The sequence below is a fragment of the Ammospiza nelsoni genome, chromosome 4, assembly GCF_027579445.1.
Source record: "Ammospiza nelsoni isolate bAmmNel1 chromosome 4, bAmmNel1.pri, whole genome shotgun sequence".
NCBI lineage: Eukaryota > Metazoa > Chordata > Aves > Passeriformes > Passerellidae > Ammospiza > Ammospiza nelsoni.
In genome coordinates, this window is record NC_080636.1 from 62079531 (window position 1) to 62095879 (window position 16349).

General features: G+C 38.7%; 1 long non-coding RNA gene across 1 annotated transcript in view; it reads right to left on the reverse strand.

Annotated features, from left to right (window-relative positions):
- The window catches only part of LOC132072771 (uncharacterized), a 77955-nt gene extending 63688 nt beyond the window's left edge, over nt 1-14267 (reverse strand). Inside the window, exon 1 of the long non-coding RNA XR_009418386.1 lies at nt 14171-14267. This is a non-coding gene — a long non-coding RNA (uncharacterized LOC132072771). The remainder of the gene's footprint in view (nt 1-14170) is intronic.
- Between the last annotated feature and the right edge of the window lie 2082 nt (nt 14268-16349).

Sequence of the window (16349 nt, forward strand, 5' to 3'; positions counted from 1 at the left end):
TGTGTAGTTCTAAGGCACGTATTACAGACTTGTTTGAGCTTTGGATAATGAGGTTTCTTTTCCTGTGGGTAAACTCTGCAGCATCCTCAGAGGTGGGTCACTTCAGCTGTCTACCAAAACTCCTCTTTTCATCCATTACAGTAAAATAATCATCATAAAGGAGTTCTCTCTTTAAAGCTAAAGTCATTTAAACTGAGGCAATCCAATTTCTTGGCTCTACCTTCTGCACATAGGATATTTTCCCAGCCTGCTCTTATTTTACACCCTTGCTTACCTAAGCCCTTTGGATGTTCAGCACATCTTAAGCAGAAGGCAGTCCAAAACCTTTTTCTTTGTTTGCAAGCTAATTATTTTGTTCCTGCACTACTTACAGCATCTTATCTCAGCATTTTCCAAGCTGACCAGCAGCTTCCATGTCTCCTTCATTTCCTGGAAAACTTTCTGGGACATGACAGCCAGGTCACTGAGCACCTCATCAATCTGTCTTGCTCTTACAGACAGAACTCTTTGATTTGGCTTTCACATTCACTCAGACACTTTAAATAACAGGGTCAACAGAGTTTTTATCTCCCCTGACAAAGCATTGGAAATATCCCAGAAGAGACTGGGAAAGAATATTTGAATTCCTCTTCCAAAACCTCTAGTTTCCTGGCTCATTTCATGAATGCCTTTTAGCATTTTTTGTTTTGGGGGGTTTTTTTGGGTGCCTTTAAGAGCTTTCAGCATCTCTAACAGTTCTGTTTGGGCTTATTGGAAACACCACCTCAGTAACTTTCTTTCTGGAAACTCTTACTTTGACAGCAGCACACCAAAACTTAGCGTTCATCTAATAGAGAAAATTATAGGGTCTCTTAGGTAACATTTCCATTGCTTCATATGTAATGCCCCTTACAAGTTACTGAAGAACAGGGACAGGGTTAGCAAGGCCCACTGCTGTTCAAGTGGACAAGTCCATCTGCCTGTCCAAATACCTGCCTTCTGTCTGTCACTACCACAGCACCTGAGCAGCAGGCTGGCTGTGGAGGGCATCAGCATGCAGAGCCAGCAGCCCAAAATTTCTGGGACACATCCACACCATCTGTAGCTGCCAAATCCCTCTCTGCTGGTAGCTGGAGAATGTAGAAATCATTCCATAAGCTCTGCATCCTGCCTGGGCTGTGATGCTGCTGCTAAGGCACCTGTAGGGCTGCCTCCTGTCTGGCACAGAGCAGAGACTGCTCATCTGCAGGGCAGCATTCCTGTTTGGTGTCAGATAAATCTTAAAGCAAACAATAACAAAACCTCACACACCACAACCACACAACATCAAACTAAGCATGCCCAGACAGAAAGAAAAACTGCACTAGTCTAAGAACTAGCTCTTGTCTGGATCAGCACCACAAGGTACCAGACATTGGAAGGAACCCATTGAATCCTAATTGCTCATCATTGCCATAATGCTACAAACTCCAAATCACTCAAAAACTGAGTACCTCACCCTCCTGATGTTGACAAATTAAGAGATGTGTCGGCCAATCTATTGATTGATAAAAATCTATTTGCAACAGTGCAGGTTATACTCCACTTTTAATACAGAGACCCCACTCTCCTGTAAAGCAAATTTAAATTTGCCTTTCCTGAACATGGATGATCATTGTTATGTAGAGATCCTAAATAAGATCTAACCACAAAGAGACAACTTACAGCTTGAATTTTCACGCTGGAAAGAGATCAAGACATCAGTGAGATGCTAAAGAGGAGGTATTATTAAGGATCTGTATATTTGACAACCTAAGAGGAGATAAAGCCCTGGATTAATGCACATGTCCCTCTTAACTGAAGTCTCTTAAACCCCATATTATCCATTGCAAAAGAAAAAAGAAGGTCCTTGATTAGAGCCTAGACTGAAAGAAGTGCAAAACACAGCCCATATTTATTCCCTTGTTTCACTAAAGTAGGAAGACTGAAAAGACTGAAACAGTTGGTTTTGCCACTTCCTGTATATTTAACCCTTTGCTGCCCATGGATCAGGTTAATGCAAGTAGGCTCAGGAAGAACAACAAGTAACATTTTGAAATAATTTTTTGTTGATGTTTATTTATACTTATGTTTCGTTTCTGGCTTGTCCACACAGATTTTTGTGCTGCTTTAACTAAGGACCAGATGCAGCAAAAGAGATACAAAAACACACATACAGAAGGATTCTATCTATGCCAGGGCAACATCCAGTTCTAATGACTGTAATCAAAATTAATGTTGGCAGAAAATTAACACTGAATTAGCAAATGCTAAACTGTACTTGGTACTGACACAACCAAACTGTAACACAACCTTACAACCATGGCTCCTACCAAAATAGTCAATTTCAGCAATTACTGTCCAAGTATTATGAAAATTGCCTCCATTATAATCAGTACCAGAGTGCTTGATGTCTTTAGATCCCTTTCCTTATCAGTCCAATATGCAGCAGTTGAAGCATTTCCTCAGTGTTGTCTGAGAGCTGTAATTAGGCTCAGCCCATGCCTAAACCTCATGCCCAGGCCATTTAATTTCCCTGACAGCCTCTCATGAGGCACAAGCCTGTTTCTCTCACCAAGCTCATTAGTATCTATTCCCACAACGCCAGGTAGATCTCAGACTTCCAGTGTCTTTTACTTAAAAAGCTATTTTATTGACAACTGTATACAAAGAAAAGGATTATTATGAATAAAAGATTAGAGGAAATCAGTGGCTATCCACCATTCAATAAAAGTATCAACAGCTATGCCAGCAAAACTTTGTAGTGCAAATCTGACCTAAGTGACTACTTGAACTAAGTTTGAGAAAGAAAAATGGGTTTACATCCTAACATGCAACTGATATAGTTAAACAACACCTATTTTACTGACACATTGATGTCTGCATAAAGGTGATAGCTACTGCTAGTTTATATGTTTAAAGCATCTCTTCCTTATAAAACACACTGATGAAATCCTGAGTGCAGAAGCAATTTTGTATTTAAAGGGGAAAAAAATCATATCTTTATTTACTAAACTCATAGCACACCACAATATTTGGATCTGCTCTTTAAAGTTTTGGATAAGATATAACTTAAATGAAGTAATTAGAAAGACAAGGATAAACACCCTTTCCCACAGCTACAGAACACTTAACATTTTCCAAGGATTAGTCATGCTTTGATAGTTATTCTGTCTCTGCCCAGAAAAATAACAGATTTTCTTCCACTAGATATACTTGCATCCCAATATATGTCCTTAGTAACACTAAGACTTTAGTGGGGTTTTCTAAATAAAAAAAAATATCTCTGTATGTCTTAAAAGTACAGCATTTAAGTGTTTGTTTGGTAGTATAAAATATACAGCTATGTCTCTGAAGCGCAAAGAATCATCTCAAGGTGGAATGGTAAATTCAGATTCTGGAAGAGGTACTAATTCATATAGGAAGAAGAATGACTCATCTTTTGTGAAAAATTATCTCAATATATTCAGCCAACACCAGCCTCATATCTGTCAGGCTTAGAGAATTTCTGGGAATCTAAAGAGCCTGACATTCCTGTCAGCTCCAACAACACATACCTTTAATCAAGATACACACACGTACATTGATGAGACCTCATCCCTGTCAACAGATCTGAGGGTTTGCCTGGCAAGAGCAGCTACCCCAGAACTCAGAAGGGTGTGAATGCAGGCTGTCCACACCAGGAGCTTGCATTGAACTGGTATCCTGTGGTAGCTCTTTCATCTTCTTTCCTCTTTAACAAAGGACAAATATGAAAGCCATCAGTATTTTTCTGATTTTTATCAACTTTAAGTCATATTTGATGTCTTATTTATGTCCAGCCCTGGATTTTAATAGGGTACTACATGTGGTACATTGGGGAAAAACACAGCACATACATAAAAAGGAAAAAAATATGTTCAGATTAAGACTCCATAGATTCAGAACACCAAAAGAAGGGAGAACAGAAATACATTTAATTGAAACATTACCTATGGTGTTAAAGACATTTGCAGCAGTACAGAAATCTCTTATTGAAATGAAAGACTGAAGTTTTACTGGGGATGACATGCAAAACCTTTGCCCTATCTGTTTCTGAATATATAGAATAGCTCACAGGCTGTAAGTATTTTCAAGGAGGCCATCCTTAGAACAGCTTGAGGACTATCTTCCTGTATATCTTTTGCAACCATTTATTTTAGATTCTTTCAAATACAAATCATGTACAGAAAAAAAAACCCAGCAAAACTACAATAATTCTTGTGCTTTCTGGAGTATTTCTTTTTCAATAAACTCTGAGAAGTGGAACATGAAAGATGGTAATTCAATAACTCAAATCTATAGGCCTGGATTTTTTCCTCCAAAGAAAATTAAAAGGAGACAGGGCATTGCATACATCCCTCCCAGTCTGGATACTTCTATCTGTGGTGCACGTTCACCCTAAAATAGAGACAGACAGCATAAAATGCCTGGAACGCAGTCTGTCTGCTCTTTTCCCTTCCTAATTATTTTCTTTTGCTATCTGTGATGAGACACAAGTGCCAGTCTCAGTTTCAGTCTGGAATTTCACTTTAGAAAGCCCAAGCATGACAAGTTAATTCTGCTATAGAGAACATCTGCTGAATGCTGTGCAAAGCCCTCAAAGCTAACACATCTTTGATGTGTGCCTTGGCAGGGCAGCAGGCAGCACCCACACCTTGCTGCCAGAACACAGCCAAGACCACAAGAGCCCTACAACTGACCAAATACATATACAGACATTACTTTGGTAAGTTTTACAAGGCAAAAATTAGAATAATAAACACGGAGCATCTTTCTTATCTTAATTTAGCTCCCCACTACACAGTGAAATAGCATAAGCTCCCTACATATTTCAGGAGTTAAGAATAAGTTTTTTCCTCAGACTTGTTCATCACCATTTTGCTCATTTAACAGGCCTTACAGAAATTTAAGCCTACGTGATGAAAGATTATCACAGCTCCTGCCCAACTGAACAAAACTACTATAATTCAGCAACAGCACTGAAGAGTAGGAAGTAACATTAACTATTATTTTCAACACCAAAACATAACTCCAAAGGCATAGTAGTCACAAAAAACCAAGATAGGCGTACCACAATGCACGTAGCCACTTGTGTCATTATAATGTTCCTCTCACTTAGCAATTGTAAGTTTCAGTCAGCAGTAACTCCATTTAAAGAACTGCTACAAGATCCAACAGCAAATCTATGCATTCAGCCTTCCCTGAGTACATTGGTTAAATCACTTAGGATCATACAGACCAGCAATACCCAAAGAATATTTTTTAAAAAGTCTTATATATCTAACCAAGCTTATTTCTGGTACATGGTCTAAGTTCAGAGTGGAGAAAGAGTGGGAAGAAAAAGAAAAGCTGGAGCTAATGATTCTGAACAGCATGGCAGCCAAGTAAATTGCCATCTTTTCCTCAATCTCAAGATAACACCCTCCCACCTCCAAGGCAGAGACAAGTTCCTCTTAAATAGGACTCAAAGGACATGTGCAACCTCTGGCTGCAGGGCTTGGCAAATGTGAACAGAGTAAAATGTCACAGGCAAGGATCTTGCAGTGGGGCAAGACAAAAGAGAAGGTAGGGGAACCTATAAGAGTTGATAAAGCTGATAGAAAAAACAGTCTGTATTTCAGTAGAAAATGTCAAGTTAAATTTATACACTTCTAGTTTTCTCCTAAGATTCTAAAAAAAAAACAACCAACAAGATGCCATGAATGCTAACAAAAGCAATAAATAATAATATTAATAAAGCCTCTTCTTTAAGTCTTAATAAAGCCTCATCTTTTTAAAGACCAGTCATGGAGGCTTTAAACACTACAGGTTAGATTATTGCATTCAGGCTTCTCAAAGAATAAAAAGGGATTTTTTTTCCTTCTTGTCCAAAAGCACCATATAAATATAGCCTCAGTGTAAATAAAAGGCAACCTCTTCAAAATTACAATATAAGCCAGCATGAAAAAGAGCTTAAAAAGCAAACTCCATTTTCTTCTTAGGCACATAATATCTTTTCAGATGATCTCCTTTGATTTGATTGGAATTGTATCTTCTGCACTGAAATAAGAACACTGGAAAGCATAGTTAATTATCTTTCGATTTTTCTATGTTTTTATGGTGATGTCTTGTAAATCCAAAAATCATGGCTGAAAACATGGAAGAGATTAAAGATTCCATTCTCCTTCCAGACAAGACAAACCTGAGTCAGCAAAAATGCATGGAAAGTTACATTAGGTTATAAGGACTCCACAAAGGGGTTATTTGAGCTTATTTTCTATACAGAAAACAATCCTTTTTCACATCACTGGCCAATTAAAGGAGTTCAAACAAACCTCTCATATCCTGGGGCAAAGCAGATTTGCAAGTAAAAAAATAGTACTCAGTCTCAGAAATCCAAAGTAGGAGATCAAAGGAAAACACATAACAATACCATAATGCAAATGAGTTTTTGCCTGGGAAATAAAAAGCTCTGCTAAAAAGTCCACGACAGCAGAATTCCTAGAGCTCAGAGTTCTATAAAGCCAGTTAGCAGGGTTTGACTCATCTTCTTTGAGAACAAAAGCCTGATCCTGTGGAAAAGAGCAGGGCTGTTGGAAAGGCAGTTTCAGTTCCCCAAAGTCTGAAGGTTTGGAAATGCTTAACTTCTAATAAAACATTATCTTTATTTTTATTTATTATTTTTTCTTCATATTGAAGTGATTGTATCCTATCTGTGCTGCACAACAAGAACAAAAAAAAAAAAAAATCCATTAAAATAAACAACCTCAGGAACAGCAGAATTTTACAGTCAGAATAAAGACCTAGGGGTCCAAAAGACTACAAGGAGCCACAGTACCTTATTCCCTTATTTTAGACTCTGACAACCATCTTAATAAATAATGCTTCTTATTTGGTGGAGTAAGATATCAGGAGAAAACAGATGAAATATTCCATTGAAATTGTGAGGCAGAAGTTACAGTTATTGAAGGCTCCAGTTATTTATGTTTGTTCTGTCCTGTAAAATTACCCAAGGACTTTTTACTTGCAAGCCTTCCAATTTCTCAGGGTGATAAGCTATCGCTACGCTATTCACTGGTCGTTGTTTGCTCTCACTTCCAGATCCTTCATGCAGATAAGCCGTTTGTGATGCTGAATTTTGATAGCCTTGGATCCCACAGGAGTGTGAGTATGAGCCCACGTGGGCTCTAGGAGGCTCAGCTTGGACTTGGGTGAGCATTGACGCTGTCAGAACACACAGCTGCCTCCATTAAGGCTCAGCTCTCACTGTTAGTCCTAGAGGAGACACAGAGGTCACCTGGAGGCAGACAAGCACAAAGAAGAGAAGAGGCTTCCCTGCACAACACACAGCCCTACAGTCCCTGCAGAGGAGGTGAACTAGCAAAACCACAATGTATACAAGACAGTACAAGGGGCCAGGTGGGCAGGAGAAAAAAGATGAGGTTGTCTCTATACAACGAGGCAGGCACAGCTCTCCAACTACACAATTTTAAGCATTTTGCAACAGAGGGGACTTCAGTGTTTTCAGACCTACATTGCCATTAATTTGCAGGTGAGACTTGACTATTTTATTTATTCATACTTCACTTGAATGTACTCGTGAATTGCACATCCAAGTCCACTCTTTTCACAATATTACCATAACACACAGGTGTACCCACAGGCCCAGCTCCAGCTAATCCCTGAACTATTCCTGGCACATCAGCAAGCAGCAGTGACTATAATGAACGACAACAGCAGACACCACAGCCTCATCTTTCTGGCAGGAGCTCTGAAAGCCCTAGAAACTCATCATCACTAATGCAAACCCAAGAAAGGAGGGAAATATGCTTTCACTAAGCAGCAGTCTCACTGGGGCCTCCACTTATGATAACATTCACAGGAGCTTAGAAAACTTCCTCTAATGAAAGTCAGTAAAGACTCATACAGGACAAACGCATCCAAGTAAACATAGAAGCAAATAACCATTTTAACTACACTGGTTCATGATTCTTTTTCCTGCTAATTTTTCATTTATTATCTAGGTTTGTTGAAAAATAAATTGTTTCAAGGGTTGTTAATTTAGAGCCCTTGAAGCTAATTTAAAATTTAAACCTTGGGTAGTTACCAGCTTTATACACAAAGAAAAAGGACATAACCTCAAACATAACATCAAAAAAATTCAAAATCCAGTAATACAAAGCAGATATACAAATACAAAACATTACTTGAAACCCCTTCTTTCATTTAGTCATTATTGCAGTTCTTGCCATCAAGAAGTGCAGGAAGTGCAGCTGTAGTCAGCCCTGCAACAGGAAGTTTAAGACTTCAAAGCTAATTTTTCAAAGGCCTCTCAGTTTGTTGTTGACAACAGTATTTTTGTTTCAACTCCAGAGGTCCTTATAAGTAAAAATACTAAGTTATAAGAACATAGAGGGTTGTTTCTGAATGCAGACTAGGATCAAATAAGTTTTTTTTAATACCATATCAACAGGCAAACCACAGTACTATTTGAGGTGATTGGGAGCTCCTGGCTGTAACACAGAGCTAAGAAAGGCAATAGTGGATAGCATCGGGAAACTGCCATTTAAATTAAAATTTTCTTTGTACAGCTACAATATAACACACCTCTTATAAAACTTGTTTTTAAGTCTCCTTCTTCATAAGCTCTCCCTCCCATCCCCTCCCCTGCAGCATCAGTGTCCCCCCCTCGTTGCTGATGGGCTCTGTCCTCTCCCAGGTGGCAGCTCGTGTGCTGCTGCAGCTCTCCTCAGCATGCCAAAAACCACTGAGAGTGCACCGAGTCAGCACTGCTGACTCCTACCTCCCCCTTCTCCCCCGAGGGAAACCCCTCCCAACCACAATCTCCACTGCCTCAAGATGAAGATATGTGGTAATTACCTTTGCTGCAACTTCCACCCCCACCTGCAGTGTTCAGGATAATGTTTTCAGGCATGACAAGCACCTGCATGGTCTTGCAGTGTGTCACAATGCCTGACAGGCTAAATTTAACACCGGTGGTGGGAAAAATATGCTATCAGATACATAGCACTAAAATAGGGCAGCTTCAAATCAGCTCCAAGCTTCAAAATTAGAAAGCCTGATGAGTAAAACCAGCACATTAATACCTGTTATTAGGAAGAGGATGTATCTATCTAGCAGTTTTCTGAAATAAAGCTGTGACTGTGAAGACAAACATACCTGTACAATACATAGCCTACATCTACACTGTTAAAGGGTCATGCTCAGCATTGCCTAGAAGTGGTCCCAAGCACACCCATTCAGTTCCTGGAAAACAAGGTCCAAGTTTCTGCACATGGGTCAGAACACAAATCTGTCACAGTCCCACAATATTCTCCTCAGTAATAACAAGAACAATGAAACTTTCTATTCTTACACCTTCTTATATTATGTCCATTTTAAAGCTTCCACATGAGTAACCCAGACTTTGGTCTACAACACTGATGAAAATAATATTTAAATGATTCAACAATATGGATTTGACTAAATTGTAATCTATTTCTTTTCTATTTTGTTTGGGTAGCTTGTCCAAGAGACAATGCAGCAACGAATGGAAATATTGAAGAGCCTCTGCATTTCTAATTGCACTGGCATTCACTTTTGCTATAATCTGATCCTCTCTTAATGCTGCTATAGCCCGGATGTCTTCTAATTAGCAGCTTTCCCTACATGTCAGAACACTACTGCTGACCACAAATCCTTTTCCATCTTGCTTTGTGTCAGATTCTTTTAGTATCTCTATTGTATTCTTTTTTCCTGATCCACCAGATCAGCTTTCTCGCACAAATTGGAGTATAATAGATAATCTTTTTTCTTGATCTCAGGTCTAAGTTTACACTACAATTGTGAACTCTTCATGGCATGCCTTACTCTCTAGTCCCTTCATAGTCCAACTGCTGCATCAGCTGTCAAGCCACTGCCGTATACTCGGAATCATCATCCATCAAGCCCAACCATCCTCGCAGACCTTTCAAATATCATCTTAAAGATTCTAGACTAAGCAACACCTCTTTCACACTCATCAGCAATCCTGTTGCCCTCTATTATCCTTCAGCTTGTTGTATTGAAATTTTCATCTTTCCCAATGGCAAAAGTCTTATATACAACCCAAGGAACTTAGAGGCAACTGAACCTGTTCCCATAGGGATGATTTTTAACAACAAAAAAAGTTTTGTATTTCTACTCCCACTAGGGAAAGTAAGAATATTTTTTGACGCTGGAATATTCTTATGTTTAGTTTTTAACATGGACCAAACCTTAGAAAAGCAAACAAGAAGTGATAAACCTAGCTCAGCAAAGTTGGTTTAGCACACTTGAAAAATTTGAGAGGTCCTATTAGTATATATGTATATGTAGATTAATGCCCTATTTGAGTAAAAGCAAAGGACCTTAAGGAAGGACATTAACATTTTGAGATATAAAATCCTCTGTGGATGCAAAGCCCAAGAAATCCACAGAATTAAGCATCTAGATTTAACTTTTCAAGCAGTAACAAAGTGAAGGGCTTCAACATCTTGAGCATCTCTTCTGGGCATTTGAGTGTCTCAGAACTGTCCTTCTGAAATTCTCAGCCTCAGTGAGCAGGCAAGCTTGCTAAGCACTTGCTAAAATATTCAGAGGAGATAATGGCCTCACTGCTGGTGCTTAGGTGCAGATTTTCCCTAATTCTAGTTTTGGAAGACACTGTCTTTCTTCAGAAATGCTACAGCTTATTCTTAACACTATAATGGTTGGGGTTTTATCGGTAATATCATTGTTGGTACATAGATTTCAACATTAAAAAGCAAATTCAAAATTTGCAATCTGAGGCGCTTGCCCCACCCTTCATGGAGACCAGCATCTTCATTGCCTAAAGCAGCACTTTACAGCTATAGCTCCATCATGCTCATTTTACACACACACAGAGACATCCCTGCCTTTGCTGATACACATTAATCACTTTCACAGCATAACGTGCTCTCCCACACCAACTTCTTCAGCTGTATAGTCTAAGTAATTAAAAAAAAATAAAAAACACTTGAGAGCATGCAGCTCAGACCAGAACTCAACATCTATCTGAAAATTCAGTCTTCTCAGATTTGCCCAACTGCACGATTTCAGCTAGAGATAGGCCAGATGTCATTGCAGGCTATGTTTCTTGCAGTACCTCAAATACATTATGAATTTTGAGAACTTTCCCAGGAAAAATAGCAACTCAAAAAGTTACATCAATCACCAGGTTGTATCCAGCGGCCTGGTGGTAAAGGGGGCTCTACCTCCAAGACCCAGAACAAACAAGATGTAACTAATTATTTACATTCTGGAATTCAGTCAGAGAAATATGATTTGTGGCAGCTTAAGGCATAGAAAAGAAAAAAAAAAAGCCCACAAAAACCAGAAAGGACAAGGCATGCAGCTGCAGCAAAATGCTGTCTTCAACAGGAATGTGAAGACTGTAGCTTCTTTGGGAAAATGACTAATTCTGTAGCATAGAAAAATGTATGCCTAAGGATTTTGGCTGTGGTATTCCAAGTTATTATTTCAGGCTCCCACAAATGCAAAAAAAACACTTTTTTTCCCCCTTCATACGCCATTCATACTTTTAAGATACCCCAGAAATAACTATATATGAACACATTTGTGTGCATGTAGATAGACATTACATTAAATATTTGTGAAGATAGGTAGATAGATGCATATATTGAAAGTTGGTTTTATGACATTCAATTAAATTCACAGCCAGTTTTATAGTAAAAGAACCACTGAACATACAGGGTCCTTAACACATAAACATATTAGATAATTTTTGCTACTTTAAGATCCAGCCTGAAATCCTATACTAAGGAACCAAAAGCAAAATAAACTACAGAGTTTGCATTTTATCTGCCTCAACAGAGGACAGGCTTTAAAAGGACACAGTCCAGGCAGAAGAAGGTTGGTAGTGCTAATCTGGAGAAAGGAAAATCCAGATTAACACTACCAATAATGTTGTGGGCAATAACAAGACAAGTCACTGCCTCAGAGTTGCAAATTCCTCTGAAGAGATTCATCTGACAAATACACTACTCATTTCATAACTTCAATCAGAATTAAATCAGTCATCACGTGTGGCAAAATTATTTCCTGACAGAGACAAAGCAAATGGAATCAAAATAAAGAAGAGCACAAAGGAAGCCCAAGCTCACTGAATTGCAGTGCTGGAAAATGGCAGAAAGATTTATATATAAAAGGCTATAAAAAAAAGATCTCTGTAATGTCTTATTTAAATTCTGAAAGCTTTGTGATATTATTAAAGCACTGCAGTATTTTGTCTGGCACTGAGGGATGGTGGGATTTTTCTTGGACTTTGGGGGGTTTGGTATTTTTTTGTTCTAGCAAAATACAGGCAGTTAAAAACAGATCACTTGCTACCCATCAGTTGTTGAATGGGTGTGCTCATGACCACACAATCACAGACCAAGGTAACGTGCCTATACCACCTAGGAAGTACAAAGGTGATATTTCAAACCAGGTTTTTGTAACTCTAACATATGATTTTCCTTGTACTACAAACTTATGGTTTAGGCATCACTAAAGGTTGAACACAGTGGCATTACCTAACAACAGCTTTGCTATTATAATTATTGCTCAGGTAGAAATCAAATTATTTCCTCTGGTATTATCATGTCTAAAGCAGCTTTCACAAATTAGAAGTTAGTTACAGAATTTACTTTAAATTGCCTTAAATTAGAGAAATTAATGGAAGCAGAGAAACAAATAGGGCATAATTACCCTAACAGAGGAGTATTATTTGTGCTGTACTAAATAATATTTAAGTATAAAATGCTTCATACTACTAAAATAAAACTCAGCATAGCAAACTCTGCTGCAGATGTATTCCCTTCACTAGGTTAAGCCTAAAAACTTTTATCTGCAAATGCAGAAGTACTAAAGGTATACAATTAAAAATAAAGAGCACTGTATAATTGCTTTGTACATCTAACAACCCCCAAAGAAGCCTTAACACAAGAACATGATTGTGTATTAGCACTTACTCATAAAGAGCACTGCAAATCAATAAAAGGGATTTTTGCAATGCATCTCACACACCTCTGATTTAATAAGGAAAAATATTAAAATTAGGAGATGATAGCCCATATAGGGAAGAATACACTTACAGAAAATTTGGAGATTTCTGCAGACAAACCTGATTTTTTGTGAATATTTTAACCCCTCTCATTTTATGGTATTTAACTCTGTTGAGGGACCTTGAGCTCTCACCAATCTTGAGGGGGAATATAAACTCTCCAGAACTCTCCCTCCTTTTCAGCTTTTTGTCTCACAGCTGTCATGAATAACTTCCATAAACACAGTGCCAGCAGAGGCCAATGGGCCAACAATTTAACCTGGACATTTCATAACCAGTCTGACTTGACTCACCTGACCCCTACTGAGATTTAGTCAGATCCAGCTATCTGCCATCCCTGAGAAACAGCAATCACCTGCCCAAATTCTCCTACCCAAGACACCTGCACACCTGGATGCTAGTTGGGTGAGATTTACAGAGAAAAGTCCAGCTGGCAAACCACCTCCATAGTGAAGGGAAAGGCAAATATTGGCAAGGCCCCTTCCAATCTCACCTGGAAGCAAAGTCCTTCCCAAGCCCAGACCTTGTGACTAGGTCGCTCAAAGAGACTTCAAACAGACACAATAATCTTAGAACAGTTTTCCCCTCCAGTTGCTCTCCTAGCTCTTCTTAAGGTTTGTAGAAAAGGCCATAACAAATATAAAACTCTAACAAGATAACAAAATACAATACACTGTCCACTTTAATTTGAGAGCAAGGAAGAAGAAAGTCCTTTTTGACTATGCAGGAAATTTTTTTCAGCTCTAAAGCGTGAGTCAAACCTACACCTACTGTAACTTTGTGAGTTATGAATGGCATTATACCAGTTTTTCTGTCCCTAATACACATGGAAACAAAGTCATTGAAAAAAAAGCCCCAAATTTTTAGGCCAGAAAAGATTACTGCAGTCTTGCAGCATAACATACAGTACATACAACTCATATACAGATATTTTTTCTTCAGACAGATTTAAGCATTGGGTTTTTTTGAAAGCTTGGCATTAAAAAAAAGCCAATTCATTTCTCAAGTTTCATTTTCCAAGGCCTGCCACTCTTGCATTTAAATTGCACTTAGAGATAGAAAACATACCTGTCACAGCATCTGGTACAGGCGAGACAGCCACAACACACAGAGTATCACCATACAATTCCAGAAAGCTTCAACCCATAGACAGCAACATCATGCCACTTCAGAAGGCTGCAAGCATCTGCCCTTCTTGTCCTTCAGCCCAGCCTTTTATACTCTCATTGCCATACATTGCCCCTGTGTGCCCTCTGTTCCCTTTGGTGATGGGTCAGTGCCCCTGGGCACTCCATGGCTCATTGCTGTCAGTGCTGCTCACCTGCTGCTCACAGCTGCACCCATGGGGGATGAGGCTGGACACAGCCCCGCCCCAATCACCACAATCTGTGTGTGCCTACAGGTACCTTTTTCAAATTTCAACTTACCAGAAAGTCTTTATCATGAATACTTACACAGTAGATATGGGAACATGAACTAGTTATCACAGAAAAAAGTCAAGGTGTTCACTTCTCAATCAATAACTGCTCTTATCCCATGGACCATGTGAGGCAGTTTACCTTCAGGGAGAAAGTTGCCAGCACTTTGGGAGTACTCTTCCTTCCCTCTGCACACTTTTATTATCTCCCTATTCACATACCACAGGAAGCTCTCATGAAGTATTTTGGCCTATTTTCCATATGCAAGTTTACAGATAGCCCTGCACCATTTTGACCTCTAGTTTTACAAAAACTGAGATTTCTCAGGGTGACAGGATTCAAAAGGTTGCCTGTGTCTCTAACAGGAGTAAAGTGCTACCCACACTTTTGCTTTCTTTGCCCTTCATTACTGAACAAGCTGCGATAACCCATTCCCGTCAGATGATGGGACTTCCACTAAATTACAGTAGCATATCATATTTCCTTATGTATTTGAGTATCCCAGCATGCTCCTGTTGCTCATATAGCCTTCTGGCATCCATACAGAGGCAGTTTAAAATATATTCCTTACATGCACCCTTGTGCCAAGTTAAATGATATAACGTATGCAAGAAGATTTTCAAGGAGATGTGCTGAGAATTTGAAATTGATGCAAGATCTGAGAAAGAGCATTCATGAAGTGGTAAGCACTGGAAGGTCACTTGCTCAAAGAAAATTTTCCATTTCTTGCAGGACATCAGACATAGTCAATGTTTGGGAGTGCAGAGAAAGCACTTATTAATAACTTCCTAATTTCTGTAGTCTACAACTCAATTTTCACAGCTGTGTTAGAAGTACAGAAAGAAAAGCAGTGATAAGCTGTTCTAAAGGATATTTTTATGAACCAATTTGTCAGTCTTTCCCCCGCTGCTGAAATTAAACAACTTCTGAAATCCACAGAATACAATTGTACAGGTTCCTTCTCAATTTCTACTGCAAACCTCACCAGTAACACGATACATTGTCTCTAGTTGCCTGTTTTTCTCAAAAACCTGGGTTTTAATTAATTTTTTTTTCATGAATACATCAGGAGCATCCTAATTTCATTGTTTTTTATGATATGTTCTCACAGGTATCACTGGACCACACTTTGCAGGTGCTGATCACTTTAAAAAAAAATCAGCAAACTGATTTTGTGTCTTATCTTCTATACATATGTTATCTAAGCCTAAGGGCCCAAAACTCTTCTATATAGTCTTTTGGGGATGGACATTCCTCTCATGAGGATTCTTCTCCCTTTTGAACTATTCCATGTGTAATCATACATGCAGGATCTTGTATTCAACTATAAGAATGGCAGGACTTGGAGGTTTTTTTAACAACACTCCTTTTTTCCTGTTGTAATCTTGTACCTAATTAAGGGATTGACAAAAATCAAGTCATCAGCTTGTTTGGAGCTTTCTCTTTCTGTTCTAGAATTAATAAGTATTCAGTCAAAAGAACAAAAGGTCTCCTTAGTTTTGCATGGTTCTTTTCGAGCCACTGAAACTAATTATAATCAAAGACATTTTATAGTCTCTTTCTGGCAGTTTTTGAAAGCAGAATTCTTTATAAGTCACTGCCCTCAAAATCCTTTCTTGAAGCAGGCAATAGTCCTACCTTTCTGGGTCTTGCAAAGGCATACGTGTGCATTTCAGGTAGAACATGTATGTAAACTAGAGAAACCTGAGCATTTTAGTGTTTCTCCAATTTAGCCTACATGGGATTTATCCCACATGAAATAATATGTGGAATATGTCTTCCATGACCCCTCAAAGAGATCATTAAGAAGAGAATTTCACTGCCTTTTT